Below are 17,500 nucleotides of genomic sequence, written 5' to 3' on the forward strand. Positions count from 1 at the left end.
GAGTGTCCTAGTGTCCTGCAATTTATTCCACCGCTGCTCTGTGCTTGCTGTCATCACTCGCCACCATGTCGTCATATCCTCAGATCTGTAACCAATAGCAGACATGATTATATATAGCTGATAAAATTGTTTGCAAGTTCTACTTCTTTAATCTTGAAACTGAGTTTTGTCAGGCTTCTAGCCATTCAAACTGTTCAGCATGGGAAACCCTGAAAATGTGCAAAACGCGCCAACTGACTTAGTTTGATGGTCAGACACCACCGACTGTTCAGTATGGGAGACCCTACCAGGCACCCTGCACATTAGCTGACTTAGCTTGATGGATTATGGAAGCACGCAAGCCACCCCACCACAACACGGTATCAGTTTCTGGGGGCAGTTACTTACCTCACATAAGTGACATGACTTTATTGTTCAAATTCATTGTCATAGTACAATTATACCACTTGACAATACCTGGAGACAACTTGACTATGATATTCAATTAATCAATTTTAAAAACAAAGCAAACACCTTAAACTTATGTGAAATGCGAATTTGACAGTTATAATACTCACTAGCCTAAAATTACAATTACTAAACAGACCACTGATGAAGCAACAACATGAAGCAAAATGTATCAACATATTTTATTTCCAAATCACACACTCAGCATACAGCAAAGCTAATTCGACGCTCCTTTTGTGTCCTGTGGGATCTGTACAGTTAGTCACTTGCAAGGACATGAACATTAATTTGAGTGTTATGATGAAAATACATCAAGCACAATGAACTATAAGCTCATCCAGGCATGTTGTGTGTTACTACTGTTACACCCCACAAACATCTGCAATACACTAATAAAGTTAGTGTACATTAAAGGAGACACGAAGCATAAAGTCAAGTAAACATGATGATCCTCCAGATTCAGGGAGACTGTTGAAGATGATATCAAGCACTGACCTGTGGAGAAAACTTGATTATGACATCCATTCAATCAATAAATAAACAACAAACTACAACCAGAAAAGGATAGAGCACTAAATTAAATTAAAAGCAAAAACAAGGAGTCAAATCGACAAATGTGTTCTGCTACTGATTCTTTATTTCAATTGCATTAATTTAAAATAAAACATGACAAATCTTATGCTCCTGTACATAACTTCAGATTTAGCGCCAATTCAAGTCTCACGTATGTGAAACTATATGTTGAACACACACACACACACATGAAGATGAGATTTTTTAACTTTGGAATTCTCATGCAATACATGTACAAGTAAATTGTAATGCATAGGAATAAATCTTAACGCACACACTCACACTACATACTCGCATCACATATATTACAGCACACATATAGTGTTCTGCTACTGATTCTTTATTTCAATTGCATTAATTTAAAATAAAACATGACAAATCTTATGCTTCTGTACATAACTTCAGATTTAGGGCCAATTAAAACACCAGACACAGAATCTAATTAACGCATCCACACCTAGTTGTGTCACTGTCATGGCTTGCATATCAAATTCTTCAACAAACAGAATATTGTTAAGTGCATTTCAAATACAAAGACAACAACACAGCAAACTCGCAATCTCTCAAAAATTCCATTTACACTGAAATTGACACCCAGCAGGGTTTGTGGTCCGAGTACCAGGATTCAAGTACACCTCCTAGTATTGCAGACTCAGGGAGATTGGTGAAGATCAGATCCAACACTGAGCCATAGTCTGTTGTGGGTTCAGTAATGAGCTGACGCAGACTGAATTCCTGACACAGCTGTTCGAGTGGTTTTGACAGTCTGTCAGAGGCATCACTGTTGAAGTCTCCTCCCATCACAACATAGGGGTGACTTGCTAATACCCTGTGAAGAATGGTCTCAAGTTCAGTACGCAGTGCGCTGGTTTTCACACCCGGAGGACAGTACACTCCCACTACACTCAGCCCTGCAATTCTGCTGCTGGCGTCAAGCACTGTAACTTCTATGCTGTGATTGCAACTTCGGCTTGTAGCTGTGTTGGAGGTAGACAGCAGACTGTCATCACGGATGTACACTATTGTGCCAGCATGTGGACGGTGAGTTTTGGTTGGGGCAGGGTTTCTCTCAAGAACTTTGAATTCAGGGAGACTGTAGTGCTGTGGTTCATCTTGTTCTTGTTCCCAGCTTTCAAATATGAATAACATTTCAGCTCGTAACAGATTTCTTTCAAGGCGGAGATCTCCAATGTGTTTGTGAAGAGAGCGACTGTTGTGAAAACCTATGAGAAATCCATTGCTGGCAAACTGCTGTAGGTCGCTCACACACCACTCAATGGGCTTCTTCCGCAATCGTTCCATCTCGGTCTTGACATCAGGTGACACTCTGATCTTGTTTGGGTCAAAATCAAGAAGATGGAGGCCGCCCAGAGTTTTGGCTCTGCTGAGTGCCACATACACTAGATGGTGTTGTGCCATACCCTGGAAAGACACCGCAACTTGTTCAAGAGTTGAACCCTGTGACTTGTGTACTGTGATTGCAGAGCAAGCTGTCAACGGAAACTGTTTACGAAGCACTGCAACATTTTCTCGTTTTCCAACACGAAACTGTTTGACGGCATGAAAGATGGGAGTCCATGTGGAGCTGATGGCTGGTGTGTAGAGTTGTTTGTTTCGGTGGCGGGTCTTTTCACCAACACTCTCTTCATCAAATTCTATCCATACAACCGACACATGTTCTGGCTTCTCACTGCCTTTGTGTCCAACCTGTCGTAAGGTGCCAGAAGCTCCATTCGTCAGACCATCGCTGATGTCAACATTGTGCACCAACATGAATCTACCGCCCACTTTGAGAGTCAAGTGTGATGGAAGACTCTGCGTTTGTTGCACTGTCATATCACAAGCTTTGTGAAGTATCTCGGTTTTCAGTGCAACACTGATGTCACCCATCACACTGTCCTTGGCTTCCAGCAGAATCTCCGAAGACTGGAGAAGGGCAAGACTTTTGGTGTTTTGCTCAGTGACGAGACGACGGCTGGTGAACAGGTGAAGCATGTTGTCCGGGATACTGGATTTGACAACACGGGACTTGATGAGGCTTGCATCTTCTTTGGTGTGGCATCCCTCCCTGATCCTGTTTAGAGCTTCAGCAAAGGTTCTGTCATCTTTCTGCCGCATCACCTGGGTCAACTCGAACATCTGGAACAGCTCCTGCCAGACAATTGGTGCTAGTGCTTCGTATGGTCCACGACTTGGCTGAAATACCCAGCGATCCATGACTGGTCTCAGCTGGAATAGATCACCAACAGCAAGGACACTTACACCACCAAACGGCTTGCTGCAACCCATCAATTGTTGCAGACGCTGACTGACAAAACCCATCATGTTGGCACCAACCATGGAAATTTCATCAATGATCACCAATCGCAATTCTGCTAGAGTTGACCGAAGTGTGTTCAAGCGACTGGCGTCAAGTTTCACGTAATCACTGAGACTCTGGTTTGCAGGGAGGCAGAAGGCTGTGTGTAGTGTCACACCTCTGATGTTATAGGCAGCCTTGCCTGTTGGAGCGGCAAGAAGTACCCGAAGGCAATCTGGATTGTCTCCAGGGCGACTGCTTAGGTAACGGACAAGGGCATGGTAAATGGCCAGGACACAGCGACTCTTCCCCACACCTGCACCTCCAGAGAGAAAACAGTGGAAGGGTTCGCATGCAGATAGACTGCCACTACACTTTGTCTTCATCCAGTGCAGTATGTGATAGAAGAACGTTTGCTGACTGCAATTCAGTGATCTTACCATTGCATCAAATTCTTCATTTGGTATCCTGTTCACTATACGGTCGTGAGTTATGTCGGATGTAGCATGACAACCCAGGTCAAGACCAATGTCATACTGTCGGTGCTGTTCAGAGTCTGGTTGGAACGCTGCATTGATGGTACTCTCTGTGTTGTATTTCTCGTGGCGGCTCTCCATGTCTTGTGCTTGTGGAGCCACCCCATCCCATGCTTCCTCATCAATGCCATCCTTCTGCACCTGTTCCACAGCCTGGTCCACAGCAGTAGCATTGGTCTCAAACTTGCTGCTGACTTCGAACACTGTTTCTTTCATTTGTTCAAATCTCTCATGGTATGTCCCACACCCACCAATGATATCCTTGTCCTCGTTTCGCCATGGTATGTACAACATCAGCTTCTCTCTGTAGTGGTTTTCTGAGTCAGACTCCAGAGAAAAGCGAACACAGCGCAGAACTTTTGGTTTTCTCCGGTGGTGCAAGACTTTGCCATCAGGAAGTTTGTACAGGTGACCAGAAGAAGAGTCATTGTTCCAGATGTTGTCGGTTGCATCCTCCTCATATTCACCTTCAGGGAGGAAATCCTGTTCCTTCTTCTTGGTGTTCTTACCTGTTCTGCTGCTTGATCCTGCCTTTCTCACGTCGTACGAAGTAGCAAAGTCTGCAAGACAGATGTTTTCCAACTCCTTTGGTCTTTCAGAGTACCTGTCGATCAGGCTTGTGAGAGTCACATCTGTGTCCTCATCTTTCATTGCTTCAAGCATGGTGGAATTCTTGAGCAGACCAACTCGCTGGCAGGGGGGTGATGTGTTGACAAAAATCACATCCCTTGTGCATCGGGTCAAAGGCAGCTGCATCAGGAGGTAGACAGCTTCCTGGGCAGACACTTCGCAGTGGTTCAAAAACTTGTTCGCAATGTGTCTGACTTTTTGTTTGACACTGTGGTTGCCACGTTTTGCCTCATCATCAGCGTGTTTTAGAAGATCGCTCATGCCACGCTGGCTCTTGCTGATGTACGTCACAATATACATTCCACAGGCATACTCATCCAGGACAAATTGCACATCTGTGTTGGCCATCCACACCTGAGCGAGAATATCATTTCTGCTGTTCATGCGTGTCGCTGATGGTTCGCGTTGCAAAAAGATCTTGGTGCTGTCAAGGTCAGAACGAAGTGCAAGGATGTACTGATTCTCATCAATGCCGACTCGCGCCAGAAATTCTTCAAAAGAAATGTTCTCACCCAGTTTCAACTGGCTAAGTTCTCTTTTGATGGTTCTCAAATTTTCTGTGATGCCAGAATTATCCTTTGCTTCAGACTGAGTCAGTGGACGGAGCATCATAGTTTTTGACATGGGAGGAAGAGGAAAACCAAACCTGCACACGTGTTTTCCACCTTTCTTGCATGACTTGGAATGCTTGTGTTCATGCAGGCTCGAAACGTTCTTCAACTCACCCTCTTCATGCCTCTGACATGTCAAGTGTTTATCAAGAAATGCCACCACATCTTCGTCAGAGTCTGTATCAGCCTTTGGTGCATCTTCAACCCAGATCATACAGTGAATGTGAGGGGACCCCCGCTGCTGAAATTCTACTCTGAAAAAGTGGTCCGTCACTTTTCCAAGAGGCTGCAGATCACTCAGGATGACTTTTCTGAACAAGACCTGAACTCTGTAGTCAAAGTGACGAGCGCAAGTCACAGGATCTTTTTGTATAAGCTGCGACTTCTCCTGCCAGGTCAGGTTCTCAAGGTCATCATCAGTGGGGTCTACACTGTGCTCCATGCGGTAGAGGACACGGAGAAGATCAATCCACCTTGTTTCAGCAGCAGAAAATGTAGCAAAGAAAGTTGGTCTACCAAGCTGCCTAATCATAGCAAAGAGATCCTTCTGTTTCGCTTGCCAGTACGGGGGAGAGGATCGCAGTGTTTTGAGGACACGATACCCTTGATCCTGGCGCAGAAGATCTTCAATGGCACCATCTTTCCTCAACTGCCCTGCAGTATGGCCTGTCTTTGCTCCTTTCACTTTCCGAAGTGCTGTTGTGGCTAAATCTCGAATCTGTAACATCTGTAGTTTCTTCAACTTGAAAAAGATGTTTGCAATGGAGTGGGCAGCACGCCGGTCAGCACTTCTTAGCTCAGCCTTGCAGATCTTACTGTAGGTGAGGGGCTTCATTCGATCACTGTTATCAACACGTCGTTGGCCGCAAAATATGGTTGGAAAGGATTTCTCCTCACAATCTTTATCCATGAACAGACCAAGTGGATGTTTACCCTCACCTGGTGCTATGTTCAGTGCTGCCTGGCCATCGGTTGTAAAGTCGTTGGGGTGCAGAAGGGTGTCACGACATCCACCTCCCAGTTCTGCCTCTTGACTGGTTTCTACCCATTCTTTGTCTTCATCATCTTCCCCGGTGTTATCTTTGTCATTAGCAGGTATGTTTTCCTCCTGCCACTCCTGAAACAAATCTGCATACTCTTCTTGCAGATTGCCATCTTGGTCTTGTTCTGGTTTGTTGTTGTCTTTCACTGTGCCAGAAGAAGCTTGATCAGTTACCAAGTGCTCAGGGTCTTGTGGCGGTACATTAGAACATTGCTTCACACTCACAGCATCACATTCAGGTTGTTTGCCTCCGTCACATGAGTGTGCATGGTTGGTCTTCTCACCTTGGATACAACTGTCATCATCTGCACTGTTGATTCTGAACTCAACCGACTCTGCTCCCTCCCACTCTGGTTTGAACCAAGAAGGATCGAGCTTAATACCCTCTTCCCTGAACAGGACACTGTTCCCAATCAACCACTCCGCAGCAGCAAAGATCTTCCCAGGCCTGACATTTTCAAAGTGGTAGGAGGACTTGTAGCGCAAGCGTCTCTTCAACTTCAAGGCAATTGTCTCTGTCTCTTCGAATCGCCTAGGTAATGAAGTCACCATAGCTGGCACATCCACTGGTACATTCACTACATTTCCCCTGATACCAAACTGATGGTCGCAGCCAAGCTCTCGCATCTGCATGAAGGGAATTCGTGGTGATATACACCGTTCCTCCAGGGTTGTGAGACCTTCAAGTGTAGACGGAATAGCCGGGAATTCAAGACCATTTCTCACAGCTAAATTGGGCAGCACAGATTTCCTCAAACTGGAAAGACATGTGGAACATATCCACTCAGTGTCTTGGAAGCTTTTTGTTCCTAACAGAACCTGCTCTATAATGGAAGACTTAACACCCTTGTTCTGGAGAGATGCAGCAGAGGGAGCAACACTCACTGAGTGTTTGTAGAAGAGACCATTACAGCATGTACATATGAATGAAGGTCCGTGACTAACATTGGACTGAAAGACCTTCTTGATGTCATCGGCCGTCAAGCAACTGCTTTTTGTGGTCAGTTTGTCCCTTGCTGCTCGCACCTTAGCTTGATAAGCTTCTCTGTATGAAGGACAACGCCTTCTCTTCACTTTCCTCAATCTGTCACTCTCCGATTCCTTTCGCCTATAGTTTCTATTCTGTCTTTGTTCTGCTTTCCTTTGCCTGTCTTTTAGGGCCTCTTTCTCTCTGTATTCTTTACTACCTCTCTTTGTTGCCATTCTCTGTCTGGTTCTACCTGCTTCTTTCTGACTGTAATCCCTATTGGCTCTCTTTGTTGTCATTCTCTGTCTGGTTCTACCTGCTTCTTTCTGACTGTAATCCCTATTGGCTCTCTTTGTTGTCATTCTCTGTCTGGTTCTACCTGCTTCTTTCTGACTGTAATCCTTATTGGCTCTCTTTATTGTCATTCTCTGTCTGGTTCTACCTGCTTCTTTCTGACTGTAATCCCTATTGGCTCTCTTTGTTGTCATTCTCTGTCTGGTTCTACCTGCTTCTTTCTGACTGTAATCCCTATTGGCTCTCTTTGTTGCTTTTTTCTGTCTGTTTCTACCTGCTTCTTTCTGACTGTAATCCCTATTGGCTCTCTTTGTTGCCATTCTCTGTCTGGTTCTACCTGCTTCTTTCTGGCTATATTCTTTAGTGGCTCTCTGTTTAGCCATTCTAAGTCGGTTTCTTTCTGCTTCTTGCTCTCTGAACTCTCCACTGCATCTTCTCTTTGCAATTCTTGCTTTGCCTAGGTGTGCTTCCTTGTGCCTATATGCCTGACTAAGTCTCCTCTCACCTTTTCTCTGCCTATTTTCAGCTGACTCTTTCTGCTTGTACTCTTGGTTTTGACGTAGTTTCTGCATTGTATTTCTGCGGTTCACAAGTGTCACGGTTGTATGAGATACGAGTGGCCTCTCAGCACCTTCACACTCTGCTGCTGCAAGCACAGGTACATGAACTTGTTGATGTTGGCATGACAGCACTGGTCCATCAGATGGAAGATGGACGTCAGTCACAATTTCATAATGGTTATTGTTGAGGTGGTTGATGAAGATGCACCGTGAACTCACATGGGTCAGTGGAGCAATCAGTCTTGGATCAAGTGTGTGCCAGGCACTCTGCCCGACTACATTGCGATAAACACAGATTCTGGTGTTGAGCATGAGGGCAGCACTGTAAATCTCCACTTCTGTTGCCCACGTCCCTGAATTCCGCATGCCCGACCTGGTCAGATAGGATGCGGCTGTCAGCCCTTGTTGTTGCAGGAGAACATGCTCAATTCGATATGTGTGTGCAGACTGTGTCATGAAATGGCAGACTGCAGCTCGAAGTTGGAGATGGTACTCTTCACACCCAGTCACTGCAAAGCTCAGGCAGCGGAAAAAACAATTACCATCTCCCCCAACCCTTTTAAAATGTTTGGGTGCTCCAGCCGGAAGCAGATGATCTGATGAAGGCATTGCAAGCTTCAAAGGCAAAGTGAACTCGCGACATTTGTCTAACTGCCACTGGCAGTGTACAGGGTTGAATGTGATACCATGTTGCTCAATGGCTTTAACCTGAATATCCTGTGAATCTGAACAATTGTGTGACTGAAGGCGCTGGAATGATGAAAACACTCTGCCACAAGAAGTACACTTAGAGCATTTATGTTTCAATAGCCTAATACGGCTACTGAACATTTTCTGGCAGTCTACACACTGCACAACTGAGTCCATTCTGAGGAGCAAATAACATACACAGTGACTGTTAAGTGTGGATTCAGTTATAATAATAATAAGAAATTGTCACCAAATCAAAATTGGCAACAAAGCTCAGACTCAAAGACTAAAAAAGAATTAATTATGCAAGCACAAAAAACGTAATTCAGGATCAAAAGAAAATGAATCAAAACTTGCACACACGCATTAGATCATATACAATGTGCAAAATGACTGGCAGCACTCCTAGGCCTTGAAACCACCATCAGAACATCCAGACGAAAAATATTCGAAGTTGAAAGTTTCCAAGTTCCAAAATTGCAGAAAAATCGGGCAGCACCCCTAGGCCTGAAAACTACTGTCAGAACTAGGGTGAAAAATATTTCAAGTTCTAAAATCGCAGAAAAATCGGCAGGACCTTCAGAACAGATGAAAAATATTCCAAGTTCTAAAATCGCAGAAAAATCGGGCAGCACCCCTAGGCCTGGAAACTACTTTCAAAACGGAGACGGAAAATATTTAGTTCTAAAATCGCAGAAAAATCGGGCAGCACCCCTAGGCCTGGAAACTACTTTCAAAACGGAGACGGAAAATATTTCAAGTTCTAAAATCGCAGAAAAATCGGGCAGCACCCCTAGGCCTGGAAACTACTTTCAAAACGGAGACGGAAAATATTTCAAGTTCTAAAATCGCAGAAAAACCGGGCAGCACCCCTAGGCCTGGAAACTACTTTCAAAACGGAGACGGAAAATATTTAGTTCTAAAATCGCAGAAAAATCGGGCAGCACCCCCAGGCCTGGAAACTACTTTCAAAACGGAGACGGAAAATATTTCAAGTTCTAAAATCGCAGAAAAATCGGGCAGCACCCCTAGGCCTGGAAACTTTCAAAACGGAGACAGAAAATATTTAGTTCTAAAATCGCAGAAAAATCGGGCAGCACCCCTAGGCCTGGAAACTACTTTCAAAACGGAGACGGAAAATATTTCAAGTTCTAAAATCGCAGAAAAATCGGGCAGCACCCCTAGGCCTGGAAACTACTTTCAAAACGGAGACGGAAAATATTTCAAGTTCTAAAATCGCAGAAAAATCGGGCAGCACCCCTAGGCCTGGAAACTACTTTCAAAACGGAGACGGAAAATATTTCAAGTTCTAAAATCGCAGAAAAACCGGGCAGCACCCCTAGGCCTGGAAACTACTTTCAAAACGGAGACGGAAAATATTTAGTTCTAAAATCGCAGAAAAATCGGGCAGCACCCCTAGGCCTGGAAACTACTTTCAAAACGGAGACGGAAAATATTTCAAGTTCTATAATCGCACAAAAATCGGGCAGCACCCCTAGGCCTGGACACTACTTTCAAAACGGAGACGGAAAATATTTCAAGTTCTTAAATCGCAAAAAAATCGGGCAGCACCTCTAGGCCTGGAAACTACTTTCAAAACGGAGACGGAAAATATTTCAAGTTCTAAAATCGCAGAAAAATCGGGCAGCACCCCTAGGCCTGGAAACTACTTTCAAAACTGAGACGGAAAATATTTCAAGTTCTAAAATCGCAGAAAAACCGGGCAGCACCCCGAGGCCTGGAAACTACTTCCAAAACGGAGACGGAAAATATTTCAAGTTCTAAAATTGCAGAAAAATCGGGCAGCACCCGGCCTTGGCCTGGAAACTACTTCCAAAACGGAGACGGAAAATATTTCAAGTTCTAAAATTGCAGAAAAATCGGGCAGCACCCGGCCTTGGCCTGGAAGCTACTTCCAAAACGGAGACGGAAAATATTTCAAGTTCTAAAATCGCAGATTAATCGGGCAGCACCCCTAGGCCTGGAAACTACTTTCAAAACGGAGACGGAAAATATTTCAAGTTCTAAAATCGCAGAAAAATCGGGCAGCACCCCTAGGCCTGTAAACTACTTTTAGAACAGAGACTAAAAATAATTCAAGTTCTTAAATCGCAGAATAATCGGGCAGGACCCTAAGGCCTTGAAATTACTTCCAGAACAGAGACGAAAAATTATTTCAGTTCTAAAATTGCACACAAATCGGGCATCATGACTCCTTAATAGTCTTAGGCCTGGAAATTTTTTTTTATGTTGTATGAAAACTTAGAATATTAGTAATAGTATAAAGTTGGGTACTCACAAAGATGTTGCTCGTGACGAAATCAAAAAATAGGCTGAAGATCAAACTGTCAGGCTGAGGATTGTCCAGGTGGAAGAAATCAAAGAGTGTGATGCTGCGCTGAAAATAAAAATGTAATTGCACTTTAAACTTGGCGCATGAGATGACTGTCCTTTTGTCTAATTGACGTTTAAGAAAAACAATGATTATCATTATTTACAATATCATTAGTTATCGTTAGATTTGACTGTGAAATTACTTTCAGAACTGAGACAGAAAATATTTCAAGTTCTAAAATTGCAGAACAATTGGCTGGGACTCCTGCCTGAAAACTACTTTCAGAACCGAGACAATAAATATTTGAGATTTCTAAAATTGCAGACAAATCTGGCAGCACCACTAGGTCTGGAAACTACTTTCAGAACCGAGACAAAAAATATTTCAAGTTCTAAAATCGAAGAAAAATTGGACAGGACTCAAAAAATCTTTTAATGATGTATGAAAAGTTAGAATATTAGTAATAGTATGGGTACTCACAAAGATGTTGCTCATGCGAAAATCCAAAAATAAGATCAAGACCAAACTGTCAGGCTCATGATTGTCCAGTTGGAAGAAATCCTAAGAGCGTGATGCTGCGCTGAAAATGAAAATGTAAAATTTTGTACTTTAAACTTGGTCAGGTTTTTTCTGAGCGCAGGAGATGACTGTCTTGTCTGAAATCGCACTCTATCTGATGTTAAGCAAAAACTGACAATGCAGTAATGCACTGAAGTCGCGTGAAGCAATATAAAAACAGTCAGTTTGCAGTCATGATAGTTGATTAGTCAACTAGTGCAAATTGTTTTTGACTTTCAGAGCATAAGCACATTGCCAAGCACTACAAACCGTCCTAACCTTAAAATGCAGTATCAAAAGTATGGAAGCAAAGTCTTATCTGACCAATGCATGTACTAAAGAGTTAATTTATTAACTTGATAATTAAGTAGAAGTGCATTGCCAAGGCAGTGCATACCCCCAGCAAAGAACAAATCGCCTCTCTCTCTCTCTCTCTCTCTCTCTCTCTCACAGACACGCACACTCACAGACACTACACACACAGACGTGCGCTCAAACCACGTCACACACACACTCACTCACACACACATCATCCATGCTCACAATGTATTATTTAAAAGCGAGGGTTCTGCAAAAAATCAGTATGACAATGTGGCCTTTCTTTACACAAAAAATGACACTTCGAATCAATAGAATCAAGTGTAACACATGTAAGTTTAGATGATTTGGACTCGGTCTTCATCGTGGATTGACGCCCACCAAAGCCTAATTGAATCCCTCTGCCGCTTCGCTCCGTCGAGCTTCAATTAGCTTTTGGTCGGGCGTCAATCCACGATGAAGATCGAGTCAAAATCATCTAAACATACATGTTACGCTTGATTTTGACTCGATCTTCATCGTGGATTGACGCCCGACCAAAGCTAATTGAAGCTCAAGCCTAATTGAATCCCTCCGTCGCTTCGCTCCGTCGAGCTTCAATTAGCTTTGGTCGGGCGTCAATCGATGATGAAGATCGAGTCAAAATCATCTAAACATACATGTTACGCTTGATTTTATTGATACATACTATTGATCCGAAGCGTGGATTGACGCCCGACCAAAGCTAATTAAAGCTCTCCGTCGCTTCGCTCCATCGAGCTTCATCAATTAGCTAAGTATTAGGTAAATAAAGCATAGTTCTATCCGATACGGCAAAAACGTGGAATTTCAACCACATAATCATTGACCCAATAATAATAGAATCAAGTGTAACACATGTAAGTTTAGATGATTTTGACTCGGTCTTCATCGTGGATTGACGCCCACCAAAGCCTAATTGAATCCCTCCGCCGCTTCGCACCGTCGAGCTTCAATTCGCTTTGGTCGGGCGTCAATCCACGATGAAGATAGAGTCAAAATCATCTAAACATACATGTTACGCTTGATTTTATTGATACGTACTATTGATCCGAAGCGTGGATTGACGCCCGACCAAAGCTAATTAAAGCTCTCCGTCGCTTCGCTCCATCAATTAGCTAAGTATTAGGTAAATAAAGCATAGTTCTAAACTTCTATCCGATACAGCAAAAACGTGGAATTTCAACCACATAATCATTGACCCACACCACCTTATACTGTTCACCGTCAGGGTCTAGCATTGGAAAAAGAGATTTCAGCTTACAAACTACAAAGGCAGGGGTCTGGGGCATCACCCCTGGAATTTGAAGAGGTTTTGTGATTTTGCGTCTACAACCCCCTCCCCAATTCGAGTTTCGCGTTAGCTTATTGGAGATGTCATTTCGGCGTAAATGCGCCGAACGGCTTACAATGAATGCAGCTGCTAGGCCCTGGTTTGCTGAGCAGCTGGCCGCCAGCGACGTAGTCTATCACTGATAGTATCAGCACTGTTTTTGTGATAACAGGTCACAATATTTTCCTGTCGAGCCGCAATTTTGGAAGGGGAAGTCTAGTCGGCGGCAGTCACGCGCTTGGCGCCGAACTGAACAGTATCGAATTTTCCTACAAGCGTGTCACCCTTCTGTATCTCCTGTTTTCAGAGAAAACGCTTTCAGGAGCTCCACTACATGATCTCCACCTTAACTGGGAATCCCCCCAGGCACACACACACTTTTGAAGTGGTTGACATGATAACACATACCGTGTACTCACAAAAATCGAAGAGCGAAACAGAACCCGCCTACGGTCATGGATGAAACCCAAGCTATCCCACAATTCCAGAAAAACGGTTTGACTAATCATAAGCTAACTGCGCGCCGTAATGATATTTTGTTGTTGTAAGTTCAAAATACACTATAACACCCTTATCGATCACTACTCTGACTTAAAAACTGGTCCAACGTGAGAAAATATTATGGAGATATATACTAACAGCTCAAATATTACGTGTAAATGCTTTCTTTTGAGGTCAGTCGGGCGCGGTCGCTTGTGGTTGGGAGCGATCCGGCCGGCCACGGTCGCGCGGTAATTAGTCAGACCGACACAGATTAGTGCTGCCGTTCTTGAAATTCACATAAATGTAACCAAGAACAAAGACATACAATCCTTACAGGCACTTTAGATCTACTCATTTCACTAGAGGTGACTACCTAGCACTGTGTCATCCGTATCTGCTGAAATAAAACAAAATATAAAATACCGGGGAGACACTGTGACTACTCACTAGTCTAGATCTGTCCGTACTTACCGGGACTCGGCCAGATCGACACTGAACTTTCGACAGCTCTTCCTCGCGCAGATGATTGGAAAAAAACGCTGTGCAGATCAAACTGTAGGAAATCTCACTTTGGTATCTTCTTTAGTCTATTTCATCTGGAGCTTAGAAACCGAACCCAGTCGACTCAGTGACCAGGCTGAGTCAGTCAGTGAATCATGTATACCACAATCCTTAGCGGCGCGACCCCAACCTAACCTGGTCTTGACTAACCTGGTCTACATACCAAACGCGACACAAACCGGTCAGCTGCGTGTACCCCCATAAACCACCCCACCACCCGTTTTCTTTGGATACACACTTTAACTACACACATGCCGACAAAATGTTGATCATTGGTTCAATACTTTGAAGATGTTGCTTGAAAAATAACCAGGTGAAATGAGTATTTCGGTGTTTAGTCAAATGTTAAAGTTTCTACCACAGACATACACACGCACAGACGCACGCACGCACGCACGCACAGACAGACAAAGTTACGATCGCATAGGCTACACTTACGTGAGCCAAAAATTAAAAATTTTCTTCGGCACACCCTGCCTGCCTGCCTATAAACGATTATAGCAACAATAGTATAGGACAACACACATAAAACATAAAACATAGGTTCACGTATGTATAGTAACAAGCACACCTATCATATTTCCAATAACACTAACCAAAGTGCTGTCCGTGTCATCTTTAAATTTAAATTTACAGATAAAATCTAAAACAAAAAAAGGTCAGGACTATAACACGTGTTTTGTGCCGACATGTGCTTCTGGACGTGTGTGTTTCTATTAATTTGGAAACTTCTTATAATGTTGTTGATTTGTTAACTAAATTGTGTGCAGCCCTGTTTTGCGCCATCGCTTTTCGAATCAAAGAGACAAAGCCATTCTTGAGAAATCTGAACTTGAGGTGAGTACTGAGTAGATGAAGGGTATATATATATTTTATTAATATTCTGTTTGTTTGTTTGTCTGTCCGGATTCGATGTTTAACGTGCGTGGGTCCGATTGAAATTAATAATAATAATAATAAAGATAGCTTCTATAGCGCCGCTTCACAAATTTAACTATGCTCTTAGCGCTGTACATCGAGATATAACAATTTCAATAATATAAATACAAAGATGATATTATAATAATACACATTTACAAATATCACTCACGTGCATACATCCTCGTGCACACCACGCGCATACACACTCCCACTACAAGTGCTTCCATCCCCCTGCCACTGAGATGTTCATAAATTGTGACTTGGTCGCGGGCGACACACGGTCTTAGCCAAACACTGGGTCCCTAGCTTTAATTGAAGAGAGGGTACACCGATGGCATTTCGTAGTATAGAGGGTACAGCGGTTAAGCAATCTGCGCGGGTGTCCATACCACCTGCAGCTCAACGCTTGTTTTAAATGCATATGTAACACTCTTGAATTTTCAAGTTTAATATATAGAACAATCAATTATGTTAAGAAAGGGGGTAGGGGATTTTATGTGTTAAATGAATAACACAAATACAGGAATAAATGTTTTCAAAATCTTTTTATTTTCTTGTCTGTCTTTTCTTTTTCAACAAAATACAAACTTCCAAGAATGAAATACAAGAACTAAAAAACCAGTTTGTTTGTTTGTTTGTTTGTTTGCTTAACGCCCAGCCGACCACGAAGGGCCATATCAGGGCGGTGCTGCTTAATAAACCAGTGTTAAACCCAGTGTTCATAAGGTACTTCACCAATCTTAGAACAATGACCACTCAGACTAACGTGAAAAACCTAGACTGGTTGGCTCTGATTTGGAACCAAAATGTTCTCCAAAGATTTCCCACGAACTTGGTGGCTTTTTAGCGGAGGGCGGAAGTGAAGCTAAAATTTAAAAAATCGAACTGGACAATTTCTAATAATAAATGTCTTAAAACGAAATAAAATATCTTTACAACTTATTAAAGTTTATAATTAATACCTGATCAAATTAACACATTTGAAACAGCTTGAACAATTTTATCTAAATCCAAAAATATAAAACTTTGTTAGCCAAGTTGAAAAGACTAATGAAAGGGAAGTAACAACCAATGTACACAAATTACCAAAATAGCAACAGTTGCTTCCCTTTAACCAATAACCTAAATCTTTCTGTGTACATGTTCAAAACAAGATGATAGGTTTTGAATGAGTGTTACACATACAAGGTCCTTCCTCACAGAGCAGCTTCAGACAGTCCTGAGGGGATCAGATAAAAAGCACATTGCACACTGAAAATGATTATATAATCAATCTATCGGACAATTAGATGGAGCAGAACCACTGCCATTGTAAATGCAATTTGCTGCTTGCAGAATTTAAATGAACCAGGACAGGACGCAGGACAGGAACTTTCGGCTGTCGTTACAACTGAAGGTGCCTTTGGTGGGGTCGCAGGGCAGGAACTCCCGGCTGTCGTTACAACCGAAGGTGCCTCTGGTGGGGTCGCAGGACAGGAAATTTCGGCTGTCGTTACAACCGAAGGCGCTTCAAGTGGGGTCAATACGTTGCCGGATTGGTGTAGTTGCGGACGCTGCCACCAAATGCCCAGCGAGTGTGAGAGAATTTGCTGCGGAAAGACACCATGCCTCTCCACCACCCAAGTAAACATCTGTCTGTCTGTCAGTCTGCACTCTCGTCTTTCTCTCTCTCTTTCTCTCTTCTGTTCCCCCCCTCCTCTCTCTCTCTCTCTCTCTCTCTCTCTCTCTCCCTCCCTCCCTCCCTCCCTCCCTCTCTCTCTCTCTCTCTCTCCCTCCCTCCCTCCCTCCCTCCCTCCCTCCCCCCTCCCTAACTTTTGTCAAGTTTGTTGATGCTGTTGTTTTCAGCACTTGGATACTGGTTCACCCTGGAAGGGGCCCCTAGGGGACACTTTGGTAACCCAATCTGGACACGAGGGGCCACTTAAGGACACCGAAATGCCCCCCAGGGGGACCATTTGGGATGGCCCCCACATACTGTATTTGGCCCCCACTGCACTGTTAATCGTCCCCCATCCCAAGAGGGCCCCCACCTGTTATTCACCGCAAGGGATTTGAACCCGTGATCGCCCAAGTTACAACTTTGCTTTCCGGCTCTCTACCAATGGAGATAACCGGGCTCACTCTGTCCAGGGGAAAAAGATAAATGTTAACTTCGAATATTGCTATTTCATATGTTACGTGGATTTTCATTGGTCAATTGGGAAAAACTGAGCTCAGTGCAAAAGTGATATCGACGACATTTCCGTCGATATCGGTTTTGATATCGACGACCTCTTTATTGCTTCCCCACTTCAAAAACAAAAACACGTAAATTTAAAAACAAA

General features: G+C 43.4%; 2 long non-coding RNA genes across 3 annotated transcripts in view; one reads left to right on the plus strand and one right to left on the minus strand.

The window, feature by feature from the left end:
- Nucleotide 1: 1 nt before the first annotated feature.
- LOC138972686 (uncharacterized) lies at nt 2-14,700 on the minus strand. Of its 2 annotated transcripts, XR_011457713.1 has the most exons (4): nt 13,631-14,700; nt 11,465-11,564; nt 10,949-11,047; nt 2-85 (listed from the first exon to the last, which is right to left on the minus strand). It is a non-coding gene; the product is annotated as an uncharacterized lncRNA (long non-coding RNA). The 2 variants fall into 2 exon arrangements; XR_011457712.1 differs by having other exon boundaries at nt 11,465-14,700.
- A 257-nt stretch (nt 14,701-14,957) lies between these two features.
- Nucleotides 14,958-17,500, plus strand: part of LOC138972687 (uncharacterized) — a 3,948-nt gene continuing 1,405 nt past the window's right edge. Inside the window, exons 1-2 of the long non-coding RNA XR_011457714.1 lie at nt 14,958-15,092; nt 16,512-16,799. This is a non-coding gene — a long non-coding RNA (uncharacterized lncRNA). The remainder of the gene's footprint in view (nt 15,093-16,511; nt 16,800-17,500) is intronic.

This window comes from Littorina saxatilis, linkage group LG8 (assembly GCF_037325665.1).
Source record: "Littorina saxatilis isolate snail1 linkage group LG8, US_GU_Lsax_2.0, whole genome shotgun sequence".
NCBI classification, from domain to species: Eukaryota; Metazoa; Mollusca; class Gastropoda; order Littorinimorpha; family Littorinidae; genus Littorina; species Littorina saxatilis.